This window comes from Rhopalosiphum padi, chromosome 4, assembly GCF_020882245.1.
Source record: "Rhopalosiphum padi isolate XX-2018 chromosome 4, ASM2088224v1, whole genome shotgun sequence".
Lineage (NCBI taxonomy): Eukaryota > Metazoa > Arthropoda > Insecta > Hemiptera > Aphididae > Rhopalosiphum > Rhopalosiphum padi.
In genome coordinates, this window is record NC_083600.1 from 2,119,613 (window position 1) to 2,140,569 (window position 20,957).

Genomic DNA, 20,957 nt, shown 5'->3' on the forward strand with positions numbered 1-20,957 from the left:
TAAGGTAAGATTTTTACTTTGTAATAACTTTGTAACGTGCTTACCTTATTAAATATTATTAACTATAATTTTTCAAACAGATCCATATGATGACGTAAATTCGATTGTAAGTGGCGATGAAAAATTAGATGGGAATAATTATTCTTTACTTTAAAAATTCGCATAAAAGACTTGGAATTATGCAGTTCTATAAAACATTTTTTGGTTCAAAACTTGTTAAAAATTAAAACGATTATTAAGTGCATTTTTATGGCATTATTGTATTCGCAGTCCAAATTATTATTACCTAACCAAATTCTTTTTTTTCCGGCCACGTTATCAATATTACATTAAAAAAAAATCGTTGAACTTATATAATACACATAATAATCATAATAGTTAATGGTTGGGTACTTAACTAAAAGCATTACTATAACGTTATTATTATCATTATTAAAATAACGTGATCGTTTTGATGGAAAAAAAAAGCCTATGTCGAAACTATAGAGTAATATAATATTAGGTACTATATATTATTATTACTCTATAGCCGCAACACCGTCGTCGTGGAGTTCCAATGAACCATCATCGTTGTCGTCGTGGGACTCGCTCCGGGCCCTGTAACACGATGGCCGGACGGACCGAACACGCCGGCAGCGGTAGCGGCGGCGGCGGCGGCGGAAGAGTTTCGGCAGCGTCATGCGTTGGAGCGCTTTTTCGCGGGGGGCGACCGCGTTTCCGTATCGTTTACCAGTCGCCGTTCGCCTTCGTCCGCACGATTTTCCGCGTTCGTCCCGTCGCGCTATTGGCTCCAAACCGCACGATACCGCCGTCACGTTTACGCGAAAAATTTTCAATTTTTACAACCGATACAAATAGACACGTTGCGATCGTGAGGCCCTGTCGAATCGATTTCGCAGTACTGCTCGTCGGTCAGTCGCGTGTTCCGATTTTCCATTCCGAAATTAATATTTCTCTCGGTGTGTCGTGCGGTAACGTATTATAGTGTGATAGTGCCGTTAAATTATCACGCACGACATAACTGTATTATTGACGACGGATATTATTACCATCGCCGCAGTCCGTACCCGTGGACCAGTCGTCCGAATATCGTCTGCAACACGCTTCGGGTGAAGAAAACAGAAATCTCGCCGATAAACCTCACACGTGAGTACCGTTTCGTCGTAATCGCGATGTCATAACGAATAGGTATATTATTATATTATCAGACCGTCACGTACCCGTTAGGTACTCGGGAAAACGTTACGCGGTTCGTTGTCGAAATGTTAACCGTTCATTGTAGTTGTCGTTACCCACTGCCGTGATAGGTATTATATATTGCCGTATCGATTAATAATATACTGTCGTTTTAATGAGCACTTTTGTACTTTTACTTCTCTTAATTAAACGACCAAAACAATCGCATTCGGGGGGGAATTATTTGAATTTTTACAGATAATAATCGTTCCGCAGTACGTCTTTATATTCGTGTTTTCGTCGACATCGTTTTTGAGACGGACCCATTCCCCGCGCCCGGCCCGTGCGATTAATTCTTAAACTCTTTGTACTTTTTATTCTTCATAGACATTAATTTATATTTATCATAATAATTCAGTTAAACATTACATTTCGCTTGTACTACCGTTCTCTCCGACGGCTACTCGGCTGAATTCTTCATTGGGTATTACTAACCCGAGCTAAAATAATATAAGACTTTTTGCCAATTAAACTACCTTCTAATTATATTAACGAGCAAATTATTTGAATTAACTACGTAACTTGGATCTACTTGTCTTTACATGTATATCGATGTAGTAGTCTTAAGTTTGATTTGACGAATATTTTGTTTAATTTTACTTTGAAATTTGTTTTAGTTAAACTCAAAAGACGTTAGTCTTCTTTGTTGCAATAAATGAAAGACATTAAAAATTCAAATAAATGTTGTATGGTTTAATTTTAACTCAAAGTTATAATTAGAAATTATACTTTATAATACTGTATGTATTGTATATTATACATAAGTTATCGAGTTATAATCCTTAAATGTTTGATTTAATGGTTTACTTTATTCTCTTGTATGTTTTCTTTTGATACAATAGTTTTGTGTTGAACAAAAATATATTACACTAGACACTAGTACAAAGCGTAAACACTTGAGAAATGTTTATGAATTATATTTTTAATATTATAAAATAATATTCATTTATATAAAACGGAAAATATGTTTTTTTTTTCAAAAAAAGAGTATATAAATAATTATTTTAGTGTAGAGAAGGAAAAATAAGGATTAGACTGTATAATATCCCATTTTTTTTGTACCGTAAATAATGTATGCATTTGTTTTTCAAACTAAACCAAAAAAAAAAATCTGCTTAATGTTATTTGAAACAAAAAACCACTTATATATAGGTATGTTATAATTTCTTGTGATTTTTTTATCTATATGTTTTATTTAGTATTTATTTATTTAAATCATGGCCAATATAGTACCAACGTACTTACGTAGGTATACATACCTAATGCATTATCATAAACGAGTATTATGATATATTTTCAAAAGCTTATGTAGATATATCTCACGTTTGGGGATCAGTTTTTGGGTTATAGTACATAATTTTCATCTTATAGCCCGTATTGAAATTTAATTTAAATGTCTTATTGCTTAGTAGGTACATACTGACACGTATTTTTATTTTAATTCGTGCAAGAACAAATTTAGTGACATTATGGGAGGTGATCGAACAAAACAATACTGACATTTCTGACCCTCGTTGAATTCAGTGGTCATTAAAAACGATTGTTTAACTACTCGCTTACAACTCTGACATCAAAATGTACAACAACATTCGGTGTTGTTACCAACAATGTTTTCTAATATCCGTTTAAATATTATGAATTTATGGATATGAAATACTAAGATAAATACGTTTTAATGTTCAAACTCATATAGACAAAACTGGAGCAATAAACTGGCGTGTATATTAAATTATACTATGACGCTATCACAAACATTGATTGTAAAATAATGTTTGCTTTAATTATAACAATATTTAAAGGTAGGGAACGGCTTTAAATGCAAATTGCATTTTTTTCCGAAAACAGTGCTTTCCAAGTACAAAGTACATTTCGTATATCAAGGAATTAAAAAATGTAACTTTTATTTTGCATTTTTTTATTATTTTATGTTATTTCATATAGGTATGGATAAAATTCGATAAAAATTAAACAGTACCTGATTATACAATGCTATTATGAAACACAAAGTAAAAGTATAATGAATGTATCTATTTTTTTTCTTTCAAAGTAAACAGAAGATAAGAGGACTAGAAGGCGATGAAAATTATATAAATCATTAATACCTAAAATTTCATATAATTACACAAATTTTTTTAATGTTAAAAATCAAAAAAAAAAATCTGTAATGAGTGCATTAAATCGTATTTTTTAAGGCATTTTTCTTGTTTTTTAGAGCATTTAAATTCGATTCCTACTTATAGGCTATATGGATAAGTACTTAAAACATTTTCTAAATCTTTGGCTAAAAATTTTATATTACCTACTTATGGTCACTGTATGACGTTTTCATGTTACGTTGGTCAATATGATCAAGCGAACAGTGTGTGGTCTTCATTGATCCTTAACGTACTAGATTAAATATAAAGTAGTTGCAGCGATTATCGTCAGATTACATTGAGATGATTCATAAAGAAATTATTCGCAAGGTAAAATTGGCATATAATTTAATATATTTAATGTTTAACAATTTAAAGAGTTAACATGTATTATGTAACAATTTAATTTTTAATTATTTTAGATGAATCTTTTTCAATTTATTAATGATACTATACTATAATATAGTATACTTAATATAAACCATAGAAAGTGTCAAATTGGTATATCGGTGCATTACTATTAAGAATACGTCTCATTATTTCTATCGTATAAAAATATTTTTATTTAATTTTAATATTAATTATTTTGATTTTTGTTATACAATTTTAAAATTATTAACTGGAAAATTAACATTTATTTGCATAGTAACACATTAATTCAATAACGTTTCAATGTAATTTGACATTAAAGCTATTAATATGAATAACGTTAAAAAAAATAAATTACTTCTAAAGAGTACTTAATGTTAGACACAAAAATTCCAATTTCGTCTAAATTCTTTTAAACAGTATTTTTTTTCAAGTCTTGAATTATTTATTTTGTTAATTGAATGTAATAAAACAAAATAAACGAAACTATTATTTTGGGCATCATAAATACAATATACATTTTAATTGTTCAACATTAAAAATGATATTTTACATCTTGATAATTTTATTGACACTGTTATTTTGTAGGATAATAATAGCAGTGTGATTTAAAATTACCTATAAAACGACATAATTGCCAATATGTGCTATGAGTTATTAAATATAATGTTTTAACATGAAAAAATTGAATAATTGAAGTTTTTATGTACCCATTATATAGTATTACCATTTGTATTGTTATTTTAAATTCATTGTATTAAAAAGCCGTAAGGCGTAAACTTTATAAAATAAACTTTGTATACCTAAAAAAAAACTTTATAATGTCTCTTTTAAAAATGCCAATATAATATTATGTTCGTCAATGTTTACCAACTCAATTTTCATTTAAAAATATAAAGGTCTAGTATAAAAGATAATGTATCTACGCACAAGTACACTTGACTGATATTTTATATTGGTAACAAAAATACAATATTGCTATAACTTTATACATGATTAGTATCCTAAATTATATTATTTGTTGGTAAACCTTTGTTTCAAATAACTTATTTCAAGTTTTTATAGTGAATAAAAATAAAAATAGATCAATTTATTTCTGGTATAAATAAAATAATACTATTGTTCATATAAATACATAATAATGAAATGATTAAAAAATATAAAAATACAAAATTTCAGTTATTATTTGAATATATCAATGTGACATTTTTTTAATATAACATCAAATTAATTTAATTTACATTTGTAATAAACTATCAAATTACAACTATAAAATAATGTTCCAAAACATAATTTAAGTATATATAACATTTTTTAATCAAAAACTGAATATGTTTATAATTAATTGTGATATTTATTTTTGTGCAAAATTTAATTTTTAACTACAAAGAAATGTGTAAAGCACAATAATAATAAAAGTAATATATTGGAATAAGATAAATGGATCGCTACATTTAGAATGCAAAATACTTAAATATAAATTTTATTCTTAAAATTCTGATTTCACTTTTATTTTTGTTAATTAAATTAATTTGGTTTTATTACTATTTGGACTTTAGAGGTTAATTATTATGCTCTATTATGTTTTTATACTAAACATCAGTACTTCGGGTAAATTATTGTAAATTATTTATGATTCATAAACTAGAGAATTGCTATTAATCCCGTAGTTCTTAATAAATTACACGTTACATTTTTGCATATCACCTATGCTGGAGATTTACATAAAACAATATATTATAATTCATATTATATGTTATAACCTAAAAAAAATATTAGTACGCATCTTTTTTACTTATCTTCATATACTAAAACAAGTTAAAATATTATGTTGTGAAAAAATAATTAAAATGGAAACAATTTTAATTAAATTATATTTGGAACAAATGTGTAGTTTGGCTACTTGATTTTTTTTTTTTTAAAACATAGATAAATCGAAATTTTCACAAATCATTAGTTTTGAAAATGTATATAATTTTACCGTTATTTTAATTATTAAAGTGGACAATAGGTATCCAACGAGTGTAACTTTAACTAGTTTAAGTTTATATTAGGTATTCACTGTCTATAGCTTCGGGTTTCTGAAAAACATAAAACTTGCGTGGTAGTTTATCTGCGATATTCCAATAAAAATATAATATACGATTTCAATATTAGTAAAAAAAAAATATATGAATTATATAATGAACAGTGTCAAACAAAACATAAAACAACAATATATGGTAATTTCGTAAATGAAACGTGTAACCAGGTATCTGTGCAGAGTATACAAAGGTATACAGTGCTATAAATATTATTATAGGTATTATAGGTATGCATTTATAGAAGTATCTGCACACAAGATATATAACAATGCGAAATGTTAACTAGGGCCTTATTAATAGAACAGTCCGTAGCCATAAAGAGATCCAAAGTTAATTTAAATTTTAGAAGCCCCGAGCCCTATAATCATTCATGAAATACCTAGAAATTGAATCTGCAACACGGCCTATGCATATTTTATTCATACTATATATAATACATATATATACATATATATTAAAACCTCGTGTTGCATAAATAGTTTCAAATATCCTAAATAATTGTAAGCTCTCATTTAACTGTTTACTCGATATACTAATTTCTGTTTCGATTTGTATGGTAATTTACATTAACAAGAATATATTAAACTTAAACATAATAATCATAAATTTAATATAATACCATTATTAATGTACTAATAGTCCTTAAATTCATATTATAATACTTAAGTATATTGTATGCCTACCATAAAAATAACTTAAATATTGTATTTAATATCGTTTATTGAGAAAGAAAAAAATATGTTTAAATGATCAATTGGTAAAATGTTATACAATATTTTTTAGGTTTTCCCCGAATCCAACAACAACAACAACAACGATAATATAATATTTATACATTTAGTAATATTATTTATTTTCTAATACAACAAACACGGATTGAAATGGTAGACGCATTCAATGTGTGACACCACTTCGTAGAGTAAAATTATTACGAAAGTCAAGATTTCCGTATGATCTTTCATTTATTTCTATGTCCGCAATAAAATATAAGTATAAATATAATGTACAAAATGACGGTGGGGTTGGTTCTGGCTGACGAGACCTGAGTAGACGACTACATCACGGGCGATTGTCCGTTTTACCTCAAAATTATAGGGAATGGTTCGTTAAATAATATGTGGAATGAGATCACATAGTGCTTCGTGTCCGCTCGAGCAGTGACTTATTAGGTAGGTTTACAAAGGCTATTATATGTGTTATCGGAGTTGGCTCTATTCCGGAATCTGGTTGTCCTCGTCGGGATATTGTTCTGTCTCTTATGTGAGTTCCAGATGTGGTCTTGTTCACCAGTGGAGGTGTCGGTCGGTTGTCGTTGTTGTTTACCGGTTAATCGAATCGGTAATTCGCTGCACTATGTGCAGTCGCTTGACTTCCGATCATACTTTATCGTGTCAACAGTCTCACTGATCTTCTACGTAATAGTCCGGCGGCTGCAAAGGTAACCACTAGTACACAAACACAATCGTTCGGCCGTCAGCCACTATGGTATTATACACCAGCGATCGAAATTTCCCCTTCTAGTGTGTAATGGTAGCTGACAATGCAAGGTCTTTGCGATACGGTCGTCGTTGGCACTGAGATGATCGGTCGGCAACTCCTCAGCAGATCTCGCCATCAGCGTCGAAAATATATTACATTATTTAGTGAACTCAGACTTAATCATTTACGATGTTACTCAGTGACGTCGCCAGGGGGAGGCACAGCGACCATGCCCCCATTCTCCACATCATATATTTAAAAAAATAATACGCAAGTTAATTAATTTTGGCTATGTACTCTAGTGATTTAGAGTTTAAATTAAAAAATAATAATATTTATCGTTTATCAGAATTTTGTGGTTTGATAAGCGTGTCATATGCACGGACTATAACCACCATCACAGATTATATAAAATGTATAAATGCAAATCCATAGCCCACATTTTTTTATCTAGGCCTCCAGGCCCCCGTGAAACTAGTGCAATTTCACTACTTGGTACTATTATGTGGGTGCCACGGCCACCGGTTAAAAATATTTGAAAAGTTAAAACCATTGTTATTTGAATATTATTTATTTAATTATTTTTGCACCCTCCTCCCTTATGGCTACGTCACTGGTATTACTGATTTCCATCGTCGACCTCGAAGGACTTTAAGGTTTTGACAGTCATCAATTCCTTTGTCCAGGCTGGTTTGTCTTGAGAGTCTTTGTCGGTTTAAAGGAGTAAGTTAAAGTGATTTTTTCGGTATTGTTTGAACAATGGTTTTACACCGATGGATTTTTGTAAGGTGTGGGTCTTTTAAAAGTTGTGTGAAGTTTGTTTACTGATCTATGATGATTTAGTTAGGTATGAAATTTAATAGGTATTCTTTTTTGTTTTGTTTCTGCCTACATGGTTGGTACTCACCAATCAATCTAGGACGTACATGTGATTTGTCTGGAAAGTTAAGAACGTATGTTTGATGTGATTTTAGACGATTTCGACTTAAACAGACAGTTTTGAAGAGTTACGGCAGCTATGGTTGGTTTTATTTGGGGTGAATGATGGTGGTGAAGAGGAAACTATACGTAGCGCATTATTTTGTACTATATCTAATTTTGATTTTGAAATTGGTGAACCTCAAGCTTCGATACAATATGTAAATATTAAACATTTTGATGATATATAATATATAATTGCAATTCATGTTAGTTTTTAATTTAGTTTCATAGTAATTTAATTGTGTTTTGATTAATTAAAATAATATCAAACGTCGGGATTGTTTTCATATGTATCATATTGCATTAGACATTATTAATAATATTAATTATTCATTGTTTATTATAGCTTTCATCAGAATTACAATTTATTTGTATTTTAATTAAAATTAAATTCTCACATTAAAACATATTATTTTATGAAATAAAAAATAATTATATTCATTTTAAAATTAATGTTGAATACCTATTTTATTTTTATTTTTATAACTGCATTAGAATAAGATATTGTTTAAAAATATTTAATTTTAATATTATCTTTATTAATAATGATTTTGCGAAAATCATCAACAGATAAATGTTTAAATTTGAATATTTTTAGATAAAGTTAAAGATAAATAAGAACTTTATTCTTACGATGTTCTTTAATTACTCAATGCAAAAACAAATAGGTTTAAAATTGTTAATGATATTTATTAACTTAAACATGCATACGCCAGTTATAGTAATTTTCCTTATCATAATATGATCCTATTTAAAATATGGTTTCGAACCAATATGCAACTTATATTTTGGTTTTAATGCAAATAAAAATGTTAGTTTTCTCTACTTAATCTCTACTTAAAGTTAAAAAATATAAAATATATATATATATATATATATATATATATTATATATTTATATATTAATGGCATTTATGTTTTCAATAAGTTTTAATAGCTTTTGACCATAATGTATTTTTTGTTGTGACATTTTTTGATGATATTTTCGAAGTAACTTTATTTTTGATCTACCTACGTAAATGACTTATTATAAATTTAATTACGTCATCACAGTAAATAAAAAATACTCGGTGAGTTAAAAGTTTGGGAAATTTAGCAAAACGAATAGTTCAAAGTAACTGAATGGGATAAAAATCTGCAGCAGGCACTTTTATTAATTTGTAATTTTAAATATGTATGCAAACAAAATTTAAAATAACTGTATTTCCTGCGATAGTTATCATTAAAATATTAAAATAATTTTTTTTTTGTAATTTTTCAATATAGATATTTCATTTCAATAACATTAACCATTATGTTAACGTATTATAATATAGAGCTATATAACAATAATATAATCAGTTGGTTGTTGGTATTTGGTAACATGAATATTAATTGAAAACTATAATCGCATAGCTGTATTTAAAAGGTTAGTATACATATATACTATAGTATGTATATTACGTATAGATAAGTACTTAAAAATAATAATAATCATTGTCATATAATATTGAATACAATCAATTTTAATTTAATTATTTAACTAATAATAACATGAAATGCTATTGAAGTACGTTGGCTTCTACATTGTAATCTATTAATATATTATGGATTTAATTATTACAAGGTGTATTATGTTTTAAGGAAGGAATATATATTAATAAATAAAATTTGAATTTATTAATCACTTTTAAATTAGTTGAATAATATAACGGTCATAATATAATACTATGTTAAATAAACAGAATTTTTAATTGCTTTCATAGTTGATAAAGAACTACTATTAATGTAGTTAACTTAAACATTAGGTATCTATAAATTATGATTTTTATGTTGAAAAATATTTATTGAAAAACTCATAATTTATCGATTTGTTCATTGTGAGCTTATATAAACAAGCACATATGGATACTTTGCTAGATATAAGTTAATTAGCTTTTAAAAATGATCATCAATACTACATTATGAAAAAGTATTTAGCTAAAAAAAAATTGTGAAATAGTAAAAAAATGAATACCAGGTGCATATTTATATATAAAAAAATGGGATTTAAATTGATTTGTGATTATATTAAATATTTAAAATTTCACATTGGAATTGATGATTTTTTTATCAAATTTATTATTTAAAACAATATTTTTGTTATTTTTTTAATAATCTATTTATATTTATAACGATAAAACACATTAAAAAAAAAAACAAGACATATACGATAAGAATAATAAAAAAAATATATTTAATTATTTATAACTATAATCTTAGTTATTTAAAATTTTTAATTAAATATATTTTTGGAAATATATTAATGTAATTTTTTCTTAAAATAATTATACATGACAACTTTTTAGAAATGGTGGAAATATTAATTATGTAATAATAGTAAATTGTATTGTATTTACGGTTAAGAAATGGGTTTTAAACTAAACACTCACTAAATAGTTTTTATGCACTAAAAAGAAATAATTATATAGATTAGTATTAGGTAAGACCATATTTCGCCTTTGTCAGTATTATCTGATTAAGATAGAGTAGGGCCATCGTTAGCTAGAAAGAAATAATTTATATTTTGATAAGACATAGTATTTAAAATCAATAATATTTTTAACGTGGATAAGATATAATGTTTAATGCAAATAATTATTTAAAAAATAAAATAGCGTGATATTCTATAAATATGTATTTTATGTATTTATAATTTAAAATTGTATTTTGTGAATAAACGTATTTTATTTCGTTCTTTTTTATCTTAAATCTGATTGACGTCATAAAAAATATCTTTAAGTATATTTTTGGATGCGATACAATAACAATACAACAATCATGTTTTTTTACATATTAATACAGAGACCCAGCTTAAGAAACTGTCAAAATCTAAAACCACATAGTTATGTTAAATACCTGCTGGTTCCAAAATTGGGAAATTCCAGTTAACCCCTTTCAAACAACCTATACGTAATGCACACTGCATTCTATACAAAACCATCCAACCTGTATTGACAGAATTCAAACGTAAGTAAGTACATCTAAACCAAGTGCTAGAGGCTAATTCTTAGAAAATTCTTTACCTGGGGCTTGCACTAAAGACTAAACGCGACAATTATTTAATATTCTAGCGCAATTTCTCCTTATAACTTTATTCCCTTCCAAGCTTTTATTAAAAAAAAACTATAAAAATCTACGTTCTGATCTCTTATCTGATACAATATGTAGTTTAGTAGGATAGTGTTAAACTGTTATGTTTAACTAAGCCTTCAAACACACGAATCATAATACACACATTTCAATTGTAACGACAAATACACCAACTTCCAAGTATGTGACTATGATAACCATTCATTATACGAAGAATTTTGTGATCCGTCGTTAAACAAACTTGCTTTTCTCTCATACGCAAAAACACACAAATGATTATCAATCATTTAAATCCTTTAGTCACCCCTATCCTCGTCAGTAAACGAATTCCTGATAACCTGCTCGAATATCAGATGAAAAGAAAAGGTTCAGGACACTCATCTCTCTTTTGAATACTTATTACTCATTTTAGGGGTGATGTGTCAAACGGTTTCAAACGACATTTCGGTACTCTTGAGTAACATGGTTTTTAAATTGAGTATACCTACTTTGTGATTACATTCAAAATAGCTATGTATATATTAGTTCTTGATTATATAAATTTTGTTTCTGATAAAATACTTATACGTACATTTTAATTAAAGTTCACAAAATCAGCTGAAAATGCACGTTTTGTTTCTGAAATAAACGGGTCATCGAATGGTGCCAATCATCCGTTTTGACGGATCGTCACTATTAAGTTGTAATCAATGAATAAAAAGTCGAATAATAAAATTAGTTATTAATGTAGATATATGATACTATAATAGATAATATTATCAATTAGTATTAAATCATACTTACCGTGAAAAATATAATGTATATTTAATAAGAACTTATTTTTAACTAATTTTGAAAATTTAATAAAATGTATTTATTTACACAATTTATAATTTTTACAATTATACACGGAGATTAAAAATATTTGAATTCTTCTTCCATGATCTGTCTTTTTAATTATCTTTGAGATTATCGATAATTGATAGAAGAAATTCTGTTTTCTTAATAATATTATACTGTCTAGTGTCTAGTAATGTTTTAATAACTTTCTAATACTTTCATAGTGTCCATATAATTAAAATAAATGCTGCGGCGTCGAACTAAATAATGTGTACACCCCAATAGACATAAACCAACAAATATTGTATACAGTAATGCTTGAAGCAATCACGTCAAGCCACCAAAAAAAGAAAAAAACAGTTAAGTATTATCGCTTTTTAAATTATTTTTTAGGATTTTAAGTATAATTTATTTCAGCACTAGATTAGATTATAAAAGAAAACTAAAACCGTTTAATTTAAATAAATTAAAGCTAAGATTTCTGTATGAAATTTTTGCACAAAAACTGGATTATCCATAGTCAATTAATTAGAAAAGGTTGCATTATAACGGGGAATGGTAAACTCCTAAAAGAGATAGTGTTAACGTCAATAAAATAATATAATAATAAAAAAAATATGAATATTTTGTCAGGGGAAGCAAAACAAAAATTAATGGTACCTATATAATTTTGATTCTTAAAACTACGAATAACAGCAGAAAATAACTTTTACAATAATTAAATGTACCGTCTAATAATATTTTTTTGTTAAAACACAGAAATTTAAATTTTCTATACAAGAAAATATTATAATATGAATAATATTCAAAGCGGTTTGTTTTAATATCCATTAAATTTATTGTAAGATGAAATTCGTCAATACTTTAAGACAAACGTGACAACACAGATTTATGTATATTATAAACATTTCGTTTAATTTAGATCAATTCTATCTAGTCATGATTATTTTTAGCTTTTCGAGCTTTTTCAGTACCAAAAATTGTGTACTCAAGTAAAAACGTTGAAGTATAGGATATTACCCAAATTTTTTTTAAGCAAATAGGTCCGCGTAAGAGATTACAGTATTCTTTTTTACTAGGTTGATTTTGATAAAATATAGATATATTATTATTGTTAATTATTGATTAAACTGTAAAATTATATTTATTCTTATAACATGCTAATACTAATTTCATGTCTTAGGATTAATAAACTATATTTGTATATTGTAACTCGTAATTATAATATTTTTAAAACTAATATTAATAATAATAATACTTATTCAAATGATTTATTTATCAACAAATATAAAAACATAATATTTAATGCAATCGTCATTCATTTCGTTGTAGGTTTATATGTACTTATCTGTGAATAAAAAAAAGAAAATAAAGTTTATTTAAAAAAATACTATTATAATTTGTAAAATATTTTACCTAAAAATATCATAGTTTAATTTATCTCTGGGGACTTTAATATTAAACTTCCAGAGTGATCTCTATAATAAATTATTAAAAATAAAAAGTTTGTTTTAAAAGTTTTTTTTCCAAACATAGGCTTGGCTTTAGTATAACAGATAGTAAATGGTATTTCATGAAAATTATTTATAAAAAAAAATTAAATTTTTTTAAAATTTATTTGTATACATAGATTTGTATAACTTATAAGACTATTATGGTTTAAAAGATTATAGAGTCAATATATTTCCTCTAATATGAATTTATTATGATTAAATAAACGTCAAGGAAAACAATAATAATTATGGTTATAAAATACCTATATTATTTAAATAAAATTATTTCTATAATGTTATTTTATTTTTGATAAGTTAAATTTTAATTCAATTAAGAATTAAATACATTTAAGAAATGTAAACACTTAACTTATCGCCTTATTCTATTATAAATAATTTCAATACGCCGAGCATTTAGATTTGTTTCTGTGACGTAAGTTTAATATCTCTTACTGTAAAAGCTTTTTAATTAATTAAGCGTATTGAACATTTAGAGAAGGTATAATATGCAAATTACTAAATTATAGAGTATAGAATATATAGGTTATTGGAAGCCGAATCGAGAACAAAAACAAATATATTTTGAAATGATCATGATGGATTTTATACTCGTGTTTAAAATAAAACAAATTGCTTTCTAGATCATCGTTTTACATGTAACATATCATATGTATGTATTATATATTCCATCTCTATACTTTACATTGCACATGTCTAGATGTAATGTATTACTATTATAGTATAATAATATAATGTAATACAACAGTGGAGTGGTAATATAATTCATATTTAAGTTATCGTTATTGTGCAATCAACTGACTTGAAAACAATGTTTCTGTACCACATTTAGGAAATAAACAAAATTATCTAATATTAGATCTAATACATATATAATTACATCGATGTGTATGCTTCAATTAATCGAATAATTTTTTTGTTATTGTACAGTAGTTGAGTACACATATTTTCGCGTGTACATTTTATTATTTCACGCACGTTTAATGGCTGTTGAAAATACGATTAATCGGGTACGACGGCGGTTGTATAATAATATATTATTACAACATTATAAAGATAGTGTTTTTTCGACTTAGTTTCGATCGGTATGAGAATGGTTCGTGTTCATCGTAATTTATGGGTCCGATAAAAGAGACAAGGGAAATTATTTCGTTCTAAAGTTTACGTAATTCACGGGTGGAAAGTAAATACATAAAAGAAAAAAAATCGTTTTTCACTAGTAAAATACATCCGATTCGACAACGGCTAGGTGGCCGCAATGGCGTCAGCGGTGGTAATAATTTTGATTGGCGTCGTCGTTGTAGGAATAATAAATATCGCGGTCGGGAAGCTGTGGTCGAATTTTGGCGAAAGGTGGGTGGTGGATAGGCGGCGGGTGAGTAAACCGGACCATGGACCGTGACGCGATCCCCGGGGTAATAATTTATCTTCCGGAAAAAAAAAATGTGGACGGTGGTCGTGATGGTAGCCATCAGAGGTGGGCAAAGGACACGATAGGCCGCCGGAGTGGTGGTGGTTGGCAGAGCGTGGTAGACAACGGGTGAGGCGTGGCGCGGGGTACAGTAACTGCAGTTGTGCAAGAGAGCGGGTTTCACCGTCGTAATTCTTTATCAAAAGACGTACCTTTTACCTCACCAGCTGCCATCGTTGGATGGACCGAAAGGGGAGTGGGCGGGTGAATAGCTGCAGATAAGAGTGGATGCGCGGGGGGGAAGTATAGATATATTTTAACGTTTAATGTCGGTGTTGTGGACGAGTGGGGTTTAGAGCGGACGGGGTAGAGCGGAGAAAAATTTAACGAATAGGTCCTACGGGTCGGGTGGCATCGTCTAATGGCGCACACAGCTGAGTTCATTAGTGTCTCCATCCCATCTTGCGCGTGGGTACGTATTAACACTGCAGGAAAACTAACTTCGTCTATACACGGTGGTTGGTGCCACGGATCACGCCCCGGGGCTGTAATACGTATGTGGTGGGTGGAGGCGAGTGGAGGTGGTGATTGTGGTAGTGTACGATACACGGCACGGACCGAGAAATGGGAAATTCTTTTGCTTGTGTGTGTGTAATCTATAAGAGTCGTCGGCCGATGATGTATGAACCAGGCTAATGCGCTTTTGGCGAGTAACCGGAGAAATAAGCTTTTGAAAAAAAAAAGAATAAATAAATAAACGTACGTGTTGTACGCCACGATTGTGTACTACTATGATGCTACCGAAACAACTCGACCGTTACCCTTAGGCGCTAATCGGTGGCGTATCTGATGCTCGACCGAAAAGGACGATTACATTTTTTTTTAATCCTGTAATCTTGATACAAAAAGCTCCCCTCCACGACTCACGATTAATCAACTCCCTACATTTTTTTTAACAGTTATTATTTTTTATTTAATTCAATAGGTACTAATTTAACAGTAACTGTTATAATAAAATACAATTGTATAAACATGAAAAACAAACTCAAACTTACAAGAATCCACAATTTACCCCTTCACCACGCAAATACGCCACTTTCTCATATTATCTATATATTTTAAAGACACCCAAACACCATAAAAAATGTCTATAAGACATGCTCATTTTAAGTTATAAAACTATAGATTTAATACTCTTTGAAATCATTGCATGCGTTTATTGTTAAAATAATTACCTGTAACCTGTACAGTTATCAGTATATTTTATGAAGATATTTGAAAACTAAGAAAACGATTGAATAAAAAATGTTATCAAGTTATAGTACTATTATATCGTAGGGCTTATAGAATTAAGAGCGCAAAGCCTAATTAACAGCGATTTGCGTATATTCAGGGTTATCACTAGGTATAATATTGTTATAACAATATTATTATGTTCTATTAATACGATCATGTCACAATAATAATAATATATGCGCATTGGTGTATGAGTGTGTGGTTTTTCGTTCAATCGGTTCGGCATCGGAAAATCGTTTATATTATAAGCGACACGTCAGGGAATAAATCGAGCGACAAAACGGTCGGGACAGCTCCTGGAGACTTAGCCGCCTGTAATAAGAATAAATAAATAATATATAAAAAAAAAGATAACGCGACGGAACGACTATACATAATATTCTTTTCATAGGTGTTCGACAATCGTCTCGCCATTTTTTGTCTCCAGTTTGTGCATGTAATATGTATATCCTTATAATATTATGTAGGTAAAAAAAAAGCGCTGCACGTCGAGTCGGCCCGGTTGTTAAATGTATTGTAAACTAAAATATCATGACGAAACGATCGCGTAATTTTCTATAATATGCTAACCGGCGGTGGCGAAGGTGAGCACGTCACGTGCAGCAGTAAATGATACATAATAATATTATACAAAGGCTGAAAAGAAAAATAATACGAAACGAAGTACAATAGAATTTCCGTAAACAAAGTTCGTATAATAAGAAGTCACGAAAATGTTATGTCACGAGAATAACTGTGCACTTGAATTCAATTAATTTATATCTTCCGTATTGGTTCAATTCCGACACAATTATACATAAGTACAGTCGGCGCTAGTGTTTGAAGTTGTTTATTTATTTCCAATTGATTTTTATTCTTTTATGTATAAACTCAAATCATAGTTAACAGCTGATTCTTATATAGTATTGAAATATATATTTTTATAAAACACAGAAATTACAAATGAAAATATTAAACAATTTTAAAAATTCCACATAAAATAATATTTATGCAAAATTGTTTTGACTAGTAAAATCATAATATCATTAGAATCTCTATTTCACAATAAGATAAATAGCAATACATATCAACAACAACCCAATACAAGTTTTTATTAAAAAAAATACGTGATTGAACAAAATCAACATTACTATGGAATATGTATTATTGAATAAAGCGTGTACACTTTAAGAGGGTTAAATATTAAAATATTAAAATGTTCAGTAGATAATAATATATTTTTTCAATTTCTTTTTAAATGAAAATTTCATATACATTTATCTGTGTAAAACATAATGGTTGCACAACAAGTTTCTGTATTATGAAAAATAATATAGTCTGATCACAAAAAATGTACGCAATTTTATAAATTTTATTTCTTATTCTTTCCGTAAAATTATTAAATTAATTTAATAGGTATTAAATATTTGTAAAATTGCATCATAATAATATAATATACTACGAATATTGGAATATAATATAATTCTGATTAGATATAATATTAGATTTATATGATATACATGTTACGTGCAACTTTAAATTATTAAATTGGAATATAAACGCAATAGGGTACAAAGAGTAATATTACTATAATAATAGCAAAATTGTAGCTTAGATACCATATAAAAACTATCTATAGATTCATCGATACTGACAGTTCATTTAATTTAAATAGCATTTTGATGTAGATATATTATCAAGTTTATTTTTTATTTACTAAATATATATACCTGATTGTAAATGCTATAAATTAAAACTTGTCATATGAAACTTTTTGAATGACATTTTATATTTTTACGCGCAACGAATAAATATTTTACAAATTTCCGTTATTATTTTCCATAGGTTTTAGTAAATAAATATATGAAGTAATACAATGAGTACATTTGATGATCGAAGAATAAAAAAAAATTACCTATATATACATGAGTTATAGATTTTAATAAAAATGTTAATTTGTTTTAAGCTAATTCGTAGTCTCATAGAGTAAGCTCTCATAACATTGAAAATCAAGTTCAATGTTGATATATATTTACTATATATTTAAAAAATAATACATAATCTAAATGTATACATAGGTATGCAATATGTATATATATTATATGTATAAATATTCCAAATTAAATTAATTTAAAATAATTCTTTAAAAAATCTATAAATACGACAAAGATTAACACATATGTTGTATCATATAATATTTTAAAATAAGTATATGACAATTGCAATTTAAATTAAATGTATTGGAAAACGTATGGTAAAATTCGGTGTGTTAGTAAGAAATGCAACGATTTCGAGAATTGTATGTTGCAATAGAAGTTGTCACTTGTCATAGTGTGGGTGGACAATGTACGTCGATCAACTTATCGAGTGAACCACGTGAATAGAGACTATTTGGAGACTCTTTAAAATGTGATCATAAAGGGTTTGTGCAATCGATTTTACGTTACACGGGATCGGTTTTATTTTTAAAACATTTAGAATAATTTTAAGAGTAATTAAATAAGAATTTCGTATCATATTTTGCGATTATTTATTTCAACTTCAATTGAAAGTCTCATCCATTGGCACACACACTTGACAATACTAAAATGTCTATTATATCATATTAAATCGTCCTATTTGCTATTATATAGTTGTTGCCTTAATCGATACTTACAAAAATAACAGCAATTATGGTAAATAGTAAACTATCTCAAAACTGACAAACAATTAATAGATTATTAGCAACAGTAAACTTATTGTTTTGTCTGACAAAGTATTGCGAATGACTGACTAGTAAAATGTATCTATTATTTCTGTATTTCTGTGTATACCTATTGTGTAAAATAGATTGTAAACTATAGTACCATTATGATTTATGAATAAATACCTAGAGTAATAAATAATAATTATATGAATGATTAACAACTAACCATATAAATTTAAAATATCCAAGTTCATATTAATTAAATATTCATATGGAGGTTTATGCGTCAAAACAAGGAAACAAAAAGAATCAGGACAAAAATTGATTATGATTATTTAATTATATGACCAATATATTGAGAACGATGTTTTCATTATTACCAAAATATTTTGAACCAATTATAGTGTATAGGACGCAAAAGTAGGTATAGTTACGCGTCGGGCACCGATATGTATTTTGATATAGTCATTTTCAAAACATTAATTTATGTTATTATAGCTTGTAATATTACTCGTTATGAAATTAATTAAAATTTAAGTTTCCTGTTTAATGATAAGGTAAATATCTGGACTAAAAAATAGATAGGCTGAACGTTGAAACCGTGGTTTTTCCATTTTCTATCGGTGGTTTTTTACGGTGGTTGGTATAGTTTTACTTAAAGAATAAAAATACTATTGATAAAACGTATATTTTATTTCCGTCATTTAACACATTAAGACCTTAGGTCACCGTGTCAATTACGAATATCTTTACTGAAAATACACGATTTTTTTTAAATGAATACAGATGTGTAACAATAATATTCAACAATTTAAAACTAAATTTTAAGTCCAAAGGTTTTTAAGTCTTGTTAGAATATTATTATTTATTATATTGTACTATTTTTTATTAAAAAAGATTTGGTTTGGTTAAAAAAAAAACACTTTATTTATAATAGCTAAAAAAATGCTTAGGAATAATACCTAATTGTAAAACCTATTTATTTTTAGTAAACACCTCATGGTTAAAGCATTATTGTTTTAACATGAAACTAACAATGTTTAATATTTAACTCCCATATATCTCTGTCATAACGGTTATTTTATTAAATAATAGTATTCGCATTATGTTATAAGTATTGAAAATATGAATCACGCAAGGAAGTTATAATTGGGCGGAGGGGTTTATTTGCGGCCAATTTCAGAAATAGATAGGTAGTCAATCTATTTCTAGTTAGTTCACATCACCACGGGGTAAAATAATTATTTCACTGACTAAACGAACAACAATTACAATAATATATCAATTTAACATCAAAACATAATTAACATGAACGTATATACCTATTCATTTAGTACTAAAATATATTTGATGATATTATAATGGAATTTAATTACATGTATAGATCAAATAAATCATCGTTGGCCAACAATGTTAATTACTAATTAGTATTGACCATTTTATTTTTCGTGCCCACACACAATGAATACTACGTTTAAATATAAATGTGTTTCATAACTTAACATTACGTTATATATTCTTTAGCTTATGAATCTTAAATTTTATATACAAATAAGCAAAGTGTTGAAAAGTGTTATTGCATTTTGAATAATTATTAAATTATTTACTTTTCCTCCCGAATTCAACGTGTGATATTATTATCAATAAAGAGGAATCGCTGATTCTAGTTTCTACTTTCAGTAATGTTTATTGTTATAGTTATGTTCATTATTTGTTTATGTGAAAAAATATTTGTAGATGTCAATAAAGTAGTATTTCGTTTTAGTTTTATTTAAGGAAAACATTTGTGTACGTAGGTACAATTATATTATTTTACTAAGTATAATAATAATAAAAAAAACTTAACGAATAAGTACGAAAT

At 27.5% G+C, this 20,957-nt stretch overlaps 1 protein-coding gene across 1 annotated transcript in view; it reads left to right on the forward strand.

Moving 5' to 3' along the window:
- The first annotated feature begins 720 nt into the window (after nucleotides 1–720).
- The window catches only part of LOC132929513 (hemicentin-2-like), a 318,477-nt gene continuing 298,240 nt past the window's right edge, over nucleotides 721–20,957 (forward strand). Inside the window, exon 1 of the mRNA XM_060994902.1 lies at nucleotides 721–1,146. The gene's annotated coding sequence lies outside the window, so the exon portion shown is untranslated. The remainder of the gene's footprint in view (nucleotides 1,147–20,957) is intronic.